The following is a 17,864-nucleotide window of genomic DNA, read 5'->3' as shown; positions in this document are numbered from 1 at the left end:
ACAGTAAGTATGGAAACCCATGAAGCCACTTACATGGACTTTTAGGAGTCAAATTGCACTTCAACATTTATGAATGTACTTGCCCATTTACTCTTCTCAATTTCTGTACTGCTTAGGCTATCCTGAATAATGTGTGTCCCAGAATATCTTATATTCGGGTTTTATTGAGCTGTGGACCCATGAGGTTATGAAAGTATAAAGTGTGCTTCCAAATTCAGGAGGGTGGTAGACTCAGCTTTATCTGTTTAGTCAGTGAGAAATCATTAGAATACTAAAGACTATTTGTTCAATCAGTGCCCGGGGGTTTTAAGCCTTTGGAATAGGTAACTAAAACCTGAAGGGACGGCTTTGAAACTCTCATATACATGCAGACCTTGGTTTGAAAGATAGTGTGTCAAAACATAAAGGATTTAGTCAAATGTACTGGAAAATACCATGGGTGCTGAATTTTGAATTTGGGCTTGCTAAAACTAATGCTATGGTCTTTGAGCAAGCATGACTTCCCAGAAGTGATTAATTTTCAACAGAATACTCACTGGCTCTCCTGCCTCATGTTATGACAGTTTGTCAATAATATGGAAGGAAAATTAATAGATTTGGGAAAGTAAGAATATAGATAACATTTTGTAAGAACTACTTAACTGAATTTTCCCAATCCTTTTGTTTTACAGTTAATCATTCTAAACTAGATAACATTAGTATAATTTTCAGTAGAACTAGGTTGACAACTTAAATTAAACTATGGAAAACTTATTAAGTTCTTCCTGAAATACTCCATATTCTACTAACTGTATGTTGAAGACCTAATAATATAAATAGATATAATACATAAATACATACATAAATAAATATAAACAAAATAATAATAAAATGAGAAAGTGAGAAATACAATCAACCATCTTTATTTTGATCACTGCTTTCTTCTAAATGTTTCTTAAAAAAAAAAAGCAAAGATACTTCACAGTAATTCAGATTCACTGCATTTTGTGAGACAAATTCTGAATGCCTGCGGTTAATTATCGGAACAGAAATCAAGTAAAGCTAACTAGTCCATAGGTGAACCAATGCCATTAGCTCACTGCACTTTAGGCTTTGGCTGGCTAAACTTGCTGATGTGGTCTTGCAATACGATTTTCCAGAGTTTGATACTCATAGAGGAAAACTCTCAAGATGCAGCACCTAAATGGGAGGTCAACATGTTTGCTTTTAGTTTGTCGCTTGGAAAATAATATAATCATATTACCATGACTAGAGGTTACAGAAGATGAATGAGAACTTCTAATAAAAGCAGACTCCGTTAGAGCCTCCAGGACTGAAATACTGAGCTACCCATTCAGTTGCTTCTGAGGGCAGTATGTGAAAGAGTATCATTCATTTCTCCCTTTAAAAAGGTGAAGATTTTAGTCTATTGTGTTTTTTATTAAATGCGTTGTGTAAACGGAAAGAAAAAGTACATGTGTGAGTCTGGGAGAAAAAAATATTAGTAAGAATATATTGAAATAAAAACCAAAGCATGTTTGTCATAAACTCAAGTTTTCTCTCATAGCGCTTGCTTTGATAAACCAAGGTTTAGAAATCTATTTATAATGATTCTTTACTAGAATCAGGATGCAAAGCACTGTCACAGGTTTCATCAAGCATCCTAGTCAGCCTGGGCATGTTAATGCCTGAACAATAAATTTTATGAAAGAAAAAGGTTTTTGACAATGAATCATTAACTTCAAATCAAACATTTTCCAGAACAATCAGAAGCCTTCATTTCATTTCTTCAGCCCTCTTTAAGCTCAGAATTATCTTACGTAGTTACACAACAGTGAACTTTTAATCACATAGAAAAGGAATGTATTGAACTTTTGATCATCCTAAGGGTCATGGTCAGCTAATGTAAATTGTCAGAGCCCTATTGAAACTACAAGTTTAGGACAACTTACACAAGCTGAGGAACTTAATTTGAAACATTTTGGTTTTAAGTTAGGTAGCTTATTTATTAAAATGTATTGAATGTAGTTTCATTAATTAAAAAAGGAGAAGGAAAATGAAGCAGTTTTACCTAGTTAATTAAGTATTTAATGTGGCCTATCTATACAATTGAATTTAAATTGAGATTATTTCTTGCCTGGATGTAGGTTTATTTACAATTATTTTTACAGTGATTTATTTTATGAAATAAGCAGAGGTTTACAATTTGGCCCAGGCACTTTTGTAGGTATCATCTTCAAACTAGGGCATGAGAATCGTGTCACCTTTGTGGTACAGTCTGTCACCATAATAATTTTTATGTACTCAGAAGTTCATGAAAAAGATCTAATTAGACACATCTAAGGTATTAGAAATATTCCAGTTACTACAGAGGACACAGATTAAGCCATTGGGTGAAAACCACCAGACTTCATCACTACCTAGTCTACCTAGCTTGGCTGAAAAAAAAGTTCAGAGAAGTTTATTTATGCAGTAACCTACACCCATAGTCTGTCACATGGGAGGTAAAAAATAACCTTCACAAATCATTTCATGGGTAAGAGTTTAGTTTTCAAGATCACTCAGGACAAGAGTTTCACATTTTTAGCACCTCACAGTGGGCCAGCTCTTCAAATAACCAAGAAACAGATGCCATGTGCTTTCACAATCTGAACCCTGTTCTGAGCAATAAAATCTTTAAAAGATCAAGGTCTTATTACCAAAGTAACCCTAGTATTAAAGCCAATCATGGTATTTTCCATAATAAAATGTTGCCATTTTAATACTAGACAAAATATTTCAAACCTGTGTAAGTAATATTAGCTCATGATACTGTCATTATCATTGACTTAAGTCTAGACACTTGAAGACTTCTTAAGAAAGCTGTTATATCCAATAGGTTTCTTAATTTTGAGTTCCTTGGTCTGGGCACATATCTCAGATTTGTCCCAGTCCCATGTTGAGGTGGAACAGTTTTCCCTCACAGGAGGTGACTGTCTTTCAGTCCAGTGAACAAGCACAGGGCAAGTTTCACAGGGATCTAATCTGCCCAGCCAAGGGCCCAAGAGCCTGGCATCAACTGCAGCAATCGCCCACTGTTAGTCCAGGTGTAGCTATATTTCAATAATATGGAGAACCAAATATGTTGATGCAAAGAAAGAAAATAAGCAAGAGACAGGAAGAAAAAAAGAAAACAATTACTTTGGTTCTGTACCTTTCTTACCAGTTAGGTCATTTTTTAAAATTACATCTTGGAGATGTAAAGGGGTTACTAGGACTTTACAGCTTAGCAGTCAGCAGTGTCAAGGTAATGAAAATTAAGTTTCTTTAGTGAAAGAGAGTTAAATTGAATCACATTGGAGTTCAATTGCCACAGACTAAGAGTAGACACTGGGACAGTCACTTTTAGGCAGTGATTGAAGTGGTAAGAATCGAGCTCTTGCTTTAACAGCATTTCTGCAAATCTCCATAAAGAATCATTTTAAACTCAGCACCAATACAGAAGGCTTATTTTGTAAAATATACTTTCTTTACACTGGCAAGATCCTACCAAATTCAGGGGGAATTCTCATTCACAAGTCCAGTCTCTATCCAGCTCTCTGTCTAGATTTTGGGTTTACTAGCTCATGTCAGCCCTTTTTAACTAGAAAAATAATTTTATTTCCCATGTCCCTGAAACAAATGTCATTCATTAGGAAATGATCCGAATGATTTAATAATTTTTTCTCCCATCACTCTCTGGTGCGCTGTGGAGGTACTCAGTCATGCTCAGCTTGATTTTAGTTTGGTGACTAACAGGATCTGGCTATTTCCTTTTCTTCAAGTAAGGACAGAAATAGGCTTCACATGGTGGAAGTTACTGAGCATACTAAGCAGCATAAAACATTACAATTTGTTCTGTGAAGCAGAGAACTTGGGCATCAAATGACCTCCTAACAATTTTTTATATTTTTTACCTCATTCACATCCATGAACTGATTCAATAACTTTTCCCTCTTTTCTTTGTTTTTGTCTGTTTTCAGAAAAGAGAAAACCACGTTTGCTGTATCTGAGTATCTGAATTTTGAAGCTGATGTTCTTCAGTCATTTTAAATTCATAACTCCCCAGTATGTTTTCTTAGCTGAGATAGGGAAAGGATAGATAAGTATGTTTATGTGAAGCTTTCTTGAATATTCCCTGAAAAAGGATATAATCCAGCTCCTACTAAAATCAATCATTTCAATAGTCTGTGAATCAAGCTCAGAGAAATGAACTTCCTTTGTACTAGACAGCTTTAGATGTGATTTCAGCATAAGCAGCTGGAAATAAATGTGTAATCCTTCCAAATGGTAGTCTCAAAGGCAAAGCTTCCATTAACTTTAATGAGAGCAAATTTGAGCATATCATAGGAAAGAAGGGGACATGTGATAAAATTAAACAGCTGTACATTTAATACAAATAAAAGGAAATCTTTCCTAACTCAAGTATAATCAACGTGTAGAGAAAACTTTCCACAGGAGGTCATCTAGGTGGCTAGATTTAACAAATGACTGGATAGCTTTGCAGCCATTATTAAAATTTGTTGCTATGCAAGCTTAAACAACGATGTGAGTAATCACATTTCAGGCTTCAGGGCTTAAGCTGATTGCTCATGAGGGTTAGAGAATAATCCATCTTCTCATTTCATATTACTCCAAATTTATTTAAGTGCCCTGTGAAAGAGGACAATTGATTGATTTCAAAATATGAGGTAGTGGTCACTAAGTCACAGAAACAATATAGAAGGAAGCAACCCCTGTAGTCCACATGCTTTGTTTTGGTTTTTGATTACATGCATGCTAATTTAAAGATAGGAGGCTGGGAGCTTACTGCATTGATGAATGACTCCATCACAGTTCATATAGATTTCTTTCGTGGCTTGGAGACTGCAGAATACCTTATTAGAGCTTTTCTTCATGTCTGATAATTTCTTATACCCACAGTTACTGTTCTGTTTCATTCCAGAAAGCAAATAATGAAACAGATATTTTTAATCTTTAGGAAAGATACTCTTTATCAAAAAAAGTGTTAAATCATTTGTAAATGTTCTCAACACTGTTTAAAAAAACACTTGTGTCAAGTTTTTCCATCTTCTTTATAAAGCTATGATCAGGATATGATCTACTATAAGTAATTAAATTTGCAAAATACGACAAAACTGAGATAACATGAACTCATTTACTATAAAGGGGATTATTTTATAGCATATATGAATACATAGTGTAGAAATTATCTTCTTTGCTGCATCTCACTAAATTTTATGATTGGATTTTTCTACAGGTAGTGTTGTGCAGGATATTCGCTGTTATAAGACTATCAATGAAATAAGGGATAAGGGATTTTTGGTTTAGTATTATTATAACACAAAATCACTGTAAAATAGGTATAATGAACTTCATAAAATTTGGCTTATCCCTGCTGTATATACATTTCAGCAGCTGGCTAGACTTTCACTTTTAATCTTTTGTTGTAAATACAGGTGCAAACTTCTTTCTTCAGAATGCCATTTACTGTGAGGTATGCAGGGAGCCGAAAAGTTTTTGCATTGGCTTCAAAATGTGAAAAAAATCTGTGTATTTCCAAAGTGACTTTTTGGCTGTATCCTCCCACTGGAGGCATTATTACTAACTTGCTCCACCATTTCATCAGTGAAGATCATGGCCTTCAGACAGAATATTAGAAATGGTTCAAAGGAGACAAGGTTAATTTGGCAATTAAGATAAAAAAATATGGTGGGAAAACCTATAATGTGACATTGTTCTGGAAAACAATCAGCTTAAGCTGTTTCCATTCCTTCAATAAAGTTTGTCTGGCATATTCTAGCTGCTCTCATCTAGAAACATTAGACTGAATTACAGTTTATAAACATAAAACTATGTTACAATACCCACTATTGAGATTTCTTCAAAGCCCAGGTGCAACTTTTGTTGTAAGCTCTTACCATATTCTGACAGCATACTGTATTGCATGACCAAGACCAGAAGTGCCAGGAATTAATATTGAGCCAAATATAGGTCAAATAAACTGTATAATGATAGGATATGAGATGGGATGGTTCAGATGTTCTTATGCTGAGAACAGTACAATAGAGGACTACAGTGCAGTATTTCCCTTAAACTGCAGCCAGACTTTTCCCTCTCAAAATGCCCATTTGAAATCTAAATCAAGAGGATATGTATCCTGTTTGAATTTTATGGCTTGTTATTGATGCTCCTTTAGACATAAGAATTTCAGAACATACAGATTTTCAAAAACCTTGTGTCCTGGTGAGTCATGTGTGGTGCTTAGTTGCTGGCTGGGGTTAAACCATGACACCTTGCTAGTTATTTTTATGTTTAATTATGTGCATGTAATGATTTCAGACAATTATTTGCTGCAATAATTTAGAACAATACAATGAGATTTTCAGAGTTAAGTATTTTTTAAAAAAGATATGCTTTAGATTTGCAAACTACCTGACCATCTCCTGGAATTTAGCCAGAATGACAAGATTTCATGTTTATAAAAGATATTGGAAGTGTAATCCCAAATGTCCACAACAGCTCAGTCCTTTATTTTCACATGCTACCAGCTGAATCAAGTAAATCCTCAGAGCTGACAAAAGGGGCTTCAGTATACATCTGAAATATTTATAAAAGAAGCACCAAGTGATCTTAATACGAATTGGACTTGCTGCACCACAGCACAATTTGGAGATTTAACTACATCAAAATCTTCTGTAGATGTATGTTAAATCATTGCCAGTGAATGACAAGGATCATAAAACCAATTTCTTTTATATAGACATTTTTTCTATAGCACCCACCCATTGCAGAGAAAAAGAGATTGATGCCGAAATTCTGTCAAATACTGACTTTGGCTGCAAAGCCAGGTGAAAAGTTCCCACCTCTTTCCTTCCCCTTGGCTCTCCATTCTTACTCTGGACTGTAGTTTGCCATCACTTTCTCACCACTATAGCAGTTCATGGAGATTGAATTCAAATAGAATAATCCTACTAAAAAATAACCCTTTTTTGAGATTTATTTTTAACCTGAGTCAGTCCAGGGTCTGGTTTATATTTACAGCAGATATGTCGGACCATTGAATGCTAGTACAGAGACAGCATAGAAAAGCTGAGGAAAGATCTTATTTCACTTTCAGAAATAAATGTATTTTTGAACGTTCTGAGATCTTGTTCCTGTTCCTATCGATATTAGAGAAGTAAACACGGGATCATATTGAAAACAGATTGACAATGGGACATGGGCAGTTGGAAGAATTCATAACCCTGAGGAAGACAACTAACCTAGCTATGTGGTAAATGAAGAGAGTTAGGCATTTAGAACAGATGGAATACATTAGTGCCAGCATACTGGATAAACATCACAAGGAAACTAATACAAAATGCTGAGAGAGGAATACGAAAGATATCTGTACCTAATTTAAACCTTCCCTCCATATAGCATAGAAACTACTGAATCCTTTTTAGTTAGGCTCCTAAGCTTTTTCTTTTAAAAACTGAACAGGGACTCAGTTCTTTCTCTTCACAGGAAACTTCCAAATGAAATGCAATATTCTTTGTTTTCACCTGCGAATTCAGTGGCAAGGTACTTTCTCTTGCAGTGGGTTCCCTTCTTCAGGATCAGGGGATTCAAAAGCACATCTCCCATGAAAAATAGTATCCTCAGCAGAATGTGATTTATGCTGGAACTTCCAATCCCTGTATTTAGCATAGGTTGAAAAAATAGTGCAGTGCAGCAAGGATTTCTCATCCCAGGTGTGCACCTTAAGCAACAGACTGTCAGGTCACACTTAGTACTTTAGGTCCAATTAATACTTGATTGTTCCACCATCAGGGAACAGATCTAATAAAGTTGTCATGAAGTTCCACTTCAAAACTAAGAACACTGAACTGGACAGATCAAGAACTTGAGAAGCTAAAGGATTTTTTATTATTTTTTTTTTAATTATTTTGGGAGTTTCATATAATCGTGTATGCTTTGTATGGTGATGGTTGAACAAAGGTGGTCAGTGGAATACAAAGAAACATTGCTAAAGCAATCAATGAAACACAGAAAAATGGGCCAAATCTTCAGCTGATTGGCCAGCCCAGATTCTGCCTCAATATATTTTTTCTCACAAAAATAGTAAACAGAACATTGGGCTGTATGCTGAAAAATTAGGGAAAGATTAAATATAGGGTTTGCCTGCATTTGAAGCACACATTGTTTCCAGGGAAATGAGGTTTTAGATCCAAATTTTCTTTGTGAGCTCTCAAACATGATCTGACACCATGCAAACATGTATATGTCCTATTTACGGAAAACCTTTTAATATTTATTTTACAAGCATATTTCATATATGCTTTGCAGTGCTGAAAATAGGTTATCTTTCCTGTTACAACAGTTCTGTTTTGGTGCTAGTCACTGACTCACTCTGAAGATCATTCAAAGACAAAAAACTTTTCATACAGGCCAAATGTCTAAAGTATAAACTGCATCTCCATGACTAGGAACATGCTGAAACCTTAAAAGAGGGGATTTTCCAAGAAGTAGTATGACAAGTAGAGAAAAATGTTACTATGATGTGGACCACTTTTATCCAAAGGTATTGTACTAAGTTAGATAAAACAAGGACATCCACCCAAACACACTCAAGTTAACGGAAATCCAAGGTATGCACAGAATCCAATTAACTGTGGATGATATCTTGGATTTTGTCGGGAAGGATGGCTTTTTTAATCCCTTTTGGTGTTTTCTCATAAGTGTTTCTTTGGATATATGCACATGCCATTGTAGTCTCATGTAGACCGCAGTAAATGATGAAACCTGCGGATCATACTGGAAAATACTAGCTGACTATAGCGAAAGTTAGAATGTTCCTTTGCTTCCATAGATTAGACAGAGGCTGATGATGTATTTTATTCAGATAATGCTTCCAATAGGTTCACTGAAAGAGATACCTGAAAAAATACATACTATGGCATGCTTATGTCTTCATTTTAGATTAGAGTGCTGGAAGGTCTTTCACAGAGTTCTTCAAAGAATATCTTTAACTTTAATCTGAAAAGAAAGACAGAAATAGCTATGGAGACACCTCTGCCCTTTTCTGAAATTAACTTACATGCATTTCTGTTAATAGTGTTCTATTTCTGCTTCCACAGTATCCAATAGTGTAACAGACATCAAGTCTGGAATAAATCTGAGGTTACAAAGACAATAATGAAATTCTTTATCAGACTTTTTTTTTTTTTTAAATGATCTTGTTGTAGACAAAGTAATAAACACTCTGTATTACTGCTTAGATACAGCAAAACCATATCCTTTCATCATCACCTCTACTAAATCTAGTTTCCAGATAGATGAAATTAAATGTTCTGTTATATTTTTCCCACTTTAGGAGCCCTTGTTTGTCTGATAGTGCCTTAACAAGGTTATTAAAAGACAATAATCATCTCCCAGTGTAAATGATTCTCAAATGTGCTGTTAGGTAATAACTAATCTTAGTAGTCTTTGATGATACCTTTCCTGTAACTTTTTGTTTCACTCAGATGTGAGATTTCGCTACGGAGTGTTGCAACTACAATGTGTTACCCATGCAGAAAAATGTTCTGTTTATCTTACACAACAGCAGGAAATCCCCATTCAATTTTCTTTCCAAATTTCTGAAAGTGATTTGAAAGACCTGTAACAAAGAATTCCTCAGGGTTCTCAAACTAAAAGGCTCGTTCTTGCTATATTTCCATATTAATTGCTTTAGCTATTACAAATAGCAGTTCTAATTGGCTTTTGAAGACTTTTTGAACTTCAGTAATTAAGTCCATAAGGTACTCTTAAAATTGTTGGCTCTAACCTGCTGTCGTCTCCTTGTCTGCCCACACATTGGGTAATTAATTCATGCAGACTCTCTATGCAGTCCATCTCTTCATTTCCAGTTCACTATTTGGAATGTGTATGTCTTCTTGCACAGTCTGATATGCATAGGCATATGAACGGAGGAAAATCAAGGGAGTATTTAAATCTGGGAGTAAATTAATCTATTAAAACTGTAAAAAACAAGAAAAAAAAAAAAAGAAACATTTCCATCGTGTAGCAACTGTCTCTCATCTCTTTTTTCTTCCATAACTGAATGATTGACCCTTTTCTGTTTCTTACTGAGCTAGTTTTGATGGTACTGTGGAAAAAGTTTACACTGAAGCCTCAACTTGCACAAATCTCATGAGAAATTTGCATTGCTAACAGAAAAACAAAACTGGGTTTCCCAAGAAGATCACTGTCCTTTTGAATCAGTTCAGTCAGATTTACACCAGGATGATGCATCTGTTCTTGTTTGATCTTGGAAGCTAAGCAGCTCTGGAAACCACTTGGAAATCTCCTGCAATATAAAAACAAACTAAGGTATCACAGCCTACCAGTTGGTGAACACCAAGACGCGTGAACAAGTCTGTGTAATACTTTATTTGTTCCACTGCTGCTGAGAACTTGGGACATCAGTAAGAACTTGTGAAGAACCGAGCTACAATTTTTCATGAAAGCCAAACAAACAGCATTCTTTTGGTGTCAGGTTCAGCAGATTTCTTATACAGCAAAACTTCATTAACAGTTGAGACTATAGATATCTGTGGCATGATTCGGTAACCTAAACGTAGACATCTATTCCTGTCTAAGTTGTTCCTGGGTCTCTGAGATCTGGCAAATGGGGCTGGAAAATATGAATCAAGATTTATCATGCTCCCACACTTAGGCAAGGTGTCACTGCAGAACATAAAATAAAACTAAGGACCCATCTTAGAAACCTGAACCCCGTCGTGAAATTCAACTCCTGATGAAGATACTTAAAACTATGTGGCTGTGAGAGGAGATCTATTAGGATGTACTCGAGTGTCCGAACTCCTAGCAGAGACATTGGAAATCTAATAAATGCAGGCAGTGGAGTGAAGGGAGTAATCCTGTTCACTGTAGATTAGAAACCTCATAGCTGCTCAGATGTGTAGCTTTTTAAGTTGTTACTGCTGATTCCAGTCAGCTGCCCACAACCTACTGAAATCTGAGATGGTGTCTCTTCCAAAGAACACAGATTTCTCATAGAGCCTATGTCCTATCTACCAGCTCCATGCAGATATCTCAAATACTTCAGGGCATCCTAAATGATACTAGAAACATTTGTGGGGATGTAATGCACATAGGCATCTAAATTAAGATATCTAATATGGAACTGATTCCCACCTTTGGAATTCCTGATTTTGGTTAAGTCCCACTGAACTAAGACCTCAGATTATTATGTATAAAATAAATAAAACTCTACAGTTTTAATTAAAATTGATATTACAATTATATATTTATATAAGATTCTTGAAACACGCTTAAAACAAGAAGAAATATGACACAGACCCTGTGAAATGAAAAAAGATAAAGTTTGCATGTCTCTTACTGACAGTTACGCAGTGGATGTATCACTTTTAAAGCAATATCCCGTAACAAACATTAACATTCTTGCAACTTTCACACAAAAACTCATATATCTATCAGAGGGATTTTAATTTGAATTAAATCAATCTTTTTTTACTTGTACAGGAGGAGAAAAAAAAAGTTAGAAAAAAAAATCAGAGCAGCACAGTCAAGTTTGTAAAAAGTCCAGCGGAGATGGCTTCTAAAGTTTGTATCCATAATTACAGTTGGAACATGTGGAGGACATGACTTTATAGCAAGTTTAAACTAACCTCATTTGCATTGTTTGTATAGCCTATGGTCGTTTTGTCAAGGAATAGTAATAGATAAACAGAAGGCGAAAATTGTGCCACAATCCCAGTAGCTCAATTAGAAGAGAAGGGAAGAGACAAGACGAGATGAGACTATTTCAGTTGGAAGGGACCTACAAGGATCATCTAGTCCAACTGCCTGACCAGTTCAGGGCTGAACAATTTAAAACATGTTATTAAGGGCATTGTCCAAATGTCTCTTAAACACCGACAGGCTTGGGGCACCGACCCCCTCTCTAGGAAGCCTGTTCCAGGGTTTGACCACCCTCTCAGTAAAGAAAAGCTTCCTAGTGCCCAGCCTAAACCTCGCCTGGCGCAGGTTTGAACCCTTCCCATGTGTCCCACCCCTGGACCCCAGGGAGAAGAGCTCAGCACCTCCCTCCCCACGTCCCCTCCTCGGGAAGCTGCAGAGAGCAATGAGGTCGCCCTCAGCCTCCTTTTCTCCAAACTAGACAAACCCAAAGCCCTCAGCCGCTCCTCACAGGACATGCCTTCCAGCCCTGCCACCAGCTTTCTTGCCCTCCTCTGGACGCATTCAAGGACCTGAACATCCTTCTTAAATCCTGGGGCCCAGAACTGCACACAGTACTTGAGGTGAGACCGCACCAACGCTGAATACAGCGGGATGATCCCCTCTTTTGACCAGCTGGTTATACTTATGAGATGCTGAAAGAAGTTGACAAAGAATGATTTCTACAGAGAAGATGAAAGTCCAAGGTAGCTTCTGAATGAATTTTCTCCTCTGTGTTCATGATTCCTCATGGAGCATGTTCATTCTTCTCATGTTCATGCAGGAAGACTCAGGCTGTTCTTATTTCCTCCAAGCAGCCGGGAGAAACCCCCAGACATTTCTGGATACCATATAGCTGAGTTATCCAAGTTCCTATGTCTTTTTAAAAGTCATGCCTAAGGGCTCCTAGATGCAAATCCAGCCAGCTCAGAAAACACACACAGGAACTGGATGCCTGCACCCACATAAGTAAACACGTTGTGAGGAGGCCTGCTGAATCCATAGATCTATACTTCACTTAATATTAATTTCAGCTCCTGGGGGCTGTTTTATATGTGCTTAAAGACACATTTTTAGGCTCCTTACCTTTCAGCATAAGCTGTAATACAGACCTTTACTTATAAATTCACATTCCTCACTCTCATCCAATTAGAGGTGAAGATCAAACAAAATGTATAAGACCAGAGTACTGCTACTGGACATAATTGGAAATCTGCTGGAAATTAACTGAAAAATTCATCAAGATAAGATTCAGCTGACAGTTTTTCACATTTTCTCATGAAGGCTTATTAAATTATTTGAGCCAAATGTCCTATTCTCAAATGAAAAGAAAAAAAGAAGTAGAAAATAAGGGTCCATTCTGTCTGTAGTAGTTGCCTAAATATAAATCAAGTGGAATTTATTCTAATTTCCTCTCATATTTTTATAACATCTCTTGTATTAATAAAACACATTTTCCAGAAAGGGGTTATGTGACTTTTCCTACAGGCTTCCTAGTTTTTAACCTTATAATTCCCATTTATTCAGTTAAAAAATCATGTACAAAGTAATATGCTTAGGCTTGAGGAGAAATCTACTGAAATACCTACAACAATTATCAAAACTATGAGCGTTCAAATATTTTTTGCATGGGTATTTCATAAATGTACACCCCTTTTCAATGCTATACAAACATGTCTTCCAGATTTGCAGATACAGAAACATAGATGAATAATAGTAGGTAAACAAGAATTTGTACCAGGATAAAATCTAATGCAAATTCAATTGCATCTGGCTAAATAAATCCTTAAAAAATGGGATTTCTATTGAAAACATTTCAATATAAAAATATAATTATGTCAAAGGAGGTACCCTGCGGAAGTCTACAAATTGAAGATGACATTTTGAACTCAACAAAGTCTAAAGCCTTTGGCCATAAATTAAACAGAAGAGGAGAGAGAAAAACACCAGAAACTAAATGGGATTTCAGACTACTCAGAGGTCAACTATCTATGCAAAACATTTGAAAAGAAATCTTTGTCCTTTCTTCTTTTCCTGCCCTCAGGGTTTGAAGGACAGATGGAGCGGCAGTCTCATCCCCAGACACCATGGCTGCATCCTGCTGTTCTGGGCTGGCAAAATGGCTGTACTCCCAAGTTTGGCTAGACAACCCATGAAAGGATGAGGAAAACAGGGCCTCACTGTTCTATACACCACTTTCAATGGTCAGCGAGGAGGTGTTTGGACACTTAACCAGTTTTGCCAGCTTACTCTAATAAGGTCTGGGGCATTTGAACAAAATCAAATACTGTCATCTCCAGTTTCTGATTTTTTTTAGAAAGGCGTTGTCCTGCTGTCCTGAAGGTAATTATATTCCTTTGTGAGTCCCTGAAAGCTAGGCCAAGGGGTGAGCCACGAGTCCTGACTTCACTGACCCATGACAAAACACGCACGGACTTTAGCAGTGGCAGGCTGTCATGCCAGAAATTAGGCATCATTATTAACACCCTTGTATGGCAGAGCATTTAAAATTATGTCTATCTTTATGCATCAAAGTAGTTGCCTTCTTCATCAAAGAAGACTCAAAAACTAAGGCAACAAAAGGTTTCATTGTTTATAAATAAACATACTCCTTCCCCACCCCACCCCCCCAAATTCCTGGTAAAATACATACTTCTGAAGGAAGACCTTATGTTTTAAACCTAATTTGTGTCCAGACCTAGTAGCCTGAGAATGCAATTGCAAGAGGTGGCAACTAAACAGTCAATAAAAGTCACACAGCAAAGAGGATAGATCCTAGAAGAATGTTAATGCTGTTTCTTGTTGCATTAACAGAGCTGGGCATCCAAATTCATGCTAAAAATAAGCACTTTCCACATAAAGATTTACAGATTTGAAACTTCATTTTCTAAAAAAAAAAAAAAAAAAAAAAAAGGTGAAAACCCAGCAGCATTGAACAGTCAGTTCTGTCACAAACTTCCATCTGACGGATGACTTCTTCAAAGTGTATTGAAGTTCACCACATTAGGAATATTTTAGGCTTAGTAAAATGAAACAATGTAAATATATATCTTTGAAATAGGTGGAAAAAATAATCCCAAACAAGTAATTAGGTTTTGGAATGGAAACATTTTTTGGAATTGGAAAAGTAAAATCCATGTAAACTAAGTGCACTTGTATGCTTTTTCTACTGTCCTGTCTCATCATTTAGAGAAAGAGTTTCAGTTTACCTCTGCCTTTTACATTATCTTTCCTGTACTCATAATGTAAAAACTCCAGGCAAAATTAAAATTTGTAATGGCATGTTTGAGTTGGGAAGGTTTTCCTTCTTTGTTTTTATCTATGTTTAAAAAAAACCCAGATTTTCTTCAAAATAGCAATCATATGAATAGAACAAGGTGACTGCAACACCTCTTTTCTGGGATCAATATAATGTGATTTTTTCCTCTAGGAAAAAAAAAAATATTGAAATTATTTATCGACAAATATTTGCTGAGTTTTAAAAATAAGGGAAAAAAAAGCACAAAGCTAGCAGAAAGTTCTTAAGGAAATTAATATTTTTATGCTTAATTTATATGATCATTAGAGAGACATAAATATGAAAGCATTATGGAAAATTAAAGCAAATTTTTAGGGAGATATTGAAAAGGCTTATTGACCACAATCATCAGTGATAACTAGAACTTCCTTTAAATACAATTTTAAAAAGGAAAGCAAATGCAGTGTAGCAAATAATGGCAATTTTAAAAAACTTTGCATACATAGACCTGCAGTAACTCAAATCTCAGTAAATCAGTTACTATGTAACAACCTGGAATATAGGTCCATGGAACTGGACTAAGGGACAACATAGATCATATGCTTTACGTGTGGCCCTGGTGCATACATGTACACAATATTAATTTAAACTCGGCAGTCAATATTTTTAAGGTGCCAATAATTCTGTTTTTGAATAGAAATATGAGCTCACTCATTGTGTAGTACATTCATAATGATCCAACACATCCAAAACACTTCAAAAATACTGCTAACTCATTATTATACATTCAGAGGGCATTATGTTTTACTGTCAGGCCTCCTGTGTATTTTTACTTACCCTACAGCAGATGAACAATTATTCCTGATGTGACAGATACAGCACATGAGCTGTGCAGATGATCTGGGATCATAAAATTGCCACAGGTCAGTGAGCACAATCAAAGCTGCTTTTTCTGCTTCTGCTGCCATGCCCTGGCACTCAAAAAAAACTAACCAAATGGCTGAATTCCTGGTGGGGAAGGAAAAGGAGAGTTGTCAGGCAATGTGTCCAAGCAGAAAAAACCCACATGTCAAAGAAAACTAAGACACAGGGTTGGCATTGGTTGCTAATACATTTTGGAAATGTATTCATTTTCTAATCCCTATCCATTTAGATCCAAATACGTACGCATTATGCTGGTTTCAGCAGGGATAGAGTTAATTTTCTTTCTGGTATAGTGGTATAGTGCTATGTTTTGGGGTTAGTATGAGAATAATGTTGATAACAGACCGACGTTTTCAGTTGTTGCTAAGCAGTGTTTAGACTCAGTCAAGGATTTTTCAGCTTCTCATGCCCAGCCAGCAAGAAGGCTGGAGGGGCACAAGGAGCTGGGAGGGGACACAGCCAGGACAGCTGACCCCAACTGGCCAGAGGGGTATTCCATACCGTGTGACATCATGCCCAGTATATAAACTGGGGGGAGTTGGCCTGAGCGGATCGCTGCTTGGGAACTAACTGGGCATAGGTCGGTGAGTGGTGAGCAATTGCATTGTGCATCACTTGTTTTGTACATTCCAATTCTTTTATTATTATTCTTGTCATTTACTGTTATTATTATTATTAAACTCTCTTTATCTCAACCCATGAGTTTTACTTTTTTCTGATACTCTCCCCCATCCCACTGGGTGTGGAAGGGAGTGAGCACCTGCGTGGTGTTTAGTTGTTGGTTGGGGTTAAAGCACAACATGGCATAATACATGAAACTATCCTAAAGTAATATCTAAATACGTGCATTATTAAGGATGATTACTGGTTTGCTGTGTAGTTATGGTGACTGTATCAGGACAACTAAGACAGATCATGTTCTCTGCTAACTTGAGATTTAGTTCATTCTTTGCTTCTAACAATAACTAAACACAATACATTATAAAAGGGACTGGAAAATATGTATTTTTAAAAAGTGGAGAGGAAGGAATTCTCTCATACAGGCTCAAAATTCTCCTCAACATAATAATTTGGAGCTGACCAGCAGCTGTTGTACTCAGAGACAGGCAAGGCAAGTGGTGTTTGCTTGCAAAAACCAGCTAGATACACAAGCAGGCATCTCTCTCTCTCTGGGACAAAAGTTTACAGAGGGCTGTCTCCTCTCTTTTCAGTTCCTTGTCATCCATTCCTATGGTTTAGAGCACTTGTTTAAAAAATGGCATTCCAAATTTCTTTCCTCTCCCTTCTTTGAGAGAATTCAGACCTAACTTTTCATTCTCCCTGAACTCCACTATGCAAAATAAAGCAAGTTTAAGTTAGTTTTGTTTGTTTGTGGTTGGTTTGGGGTTTTTTGTTTGTTTGTTTGTTTTTAAAAAGAGAATAGTTGATGTAAAATACTGAGACAGACCCATGAGAACACTGCATAATCATCTTGATGTTCCATAACCATTAAGCTAGGGAGTCTGGACTCAAATCTTTTGGCCCAGATATTTGTCTAATGCCATTTGAGATAACTTTGGATATATGACATAGTTTTCAACTGCCTCCCACAAAGGCATTTGTCACCCATATGTCCACAGTCATATCTACCTAGATAGTTTTCTATGACTCGGATACACCCCTTTCAGAGTGCCTATTATCTCCCTCTGGTCTAAAATGTGAACCTAGAAACTAGCTCAAAGTTCTGCCTACAGCTTTGAGACATTTTACTTTAGATAAGATAAATCTCAGGCATAATAGACACAAGAGAGAAATTTAAAAAAAAAAAAAAAAACACAAAAAAACAAAAAACAAAACAACAACAAAACCAAACAAAAACAAACAAACAAAATAAAATAAAAAAAAAAAAAAAACAAAACCAAAACAAAACAAACAAAAAAACCCAAACAAACAAAAAAAAAAAAAAAACAAAACCATAAATGTGAGTTTGGAAAAAAGG

This window comes from Accipiter gentilis, chromosome 34, assembly GCF_929443795.1.
Source record: "Accipiter gentilis chromosome 34, bAccGen1.1, whole genome shotgun sequence".
Classification (NCBI taxonomy): domain Eukaryota; kingdom Metazoa; phylum Chordata; class Aves; order Accipitriformes; family Accipitridae; genus Astur; species Astur gentilis.
The sequence above is the reverse complement of the archived record's forward strand: the minus strand, read 5'-3'. Positions refer to the sequence as shown.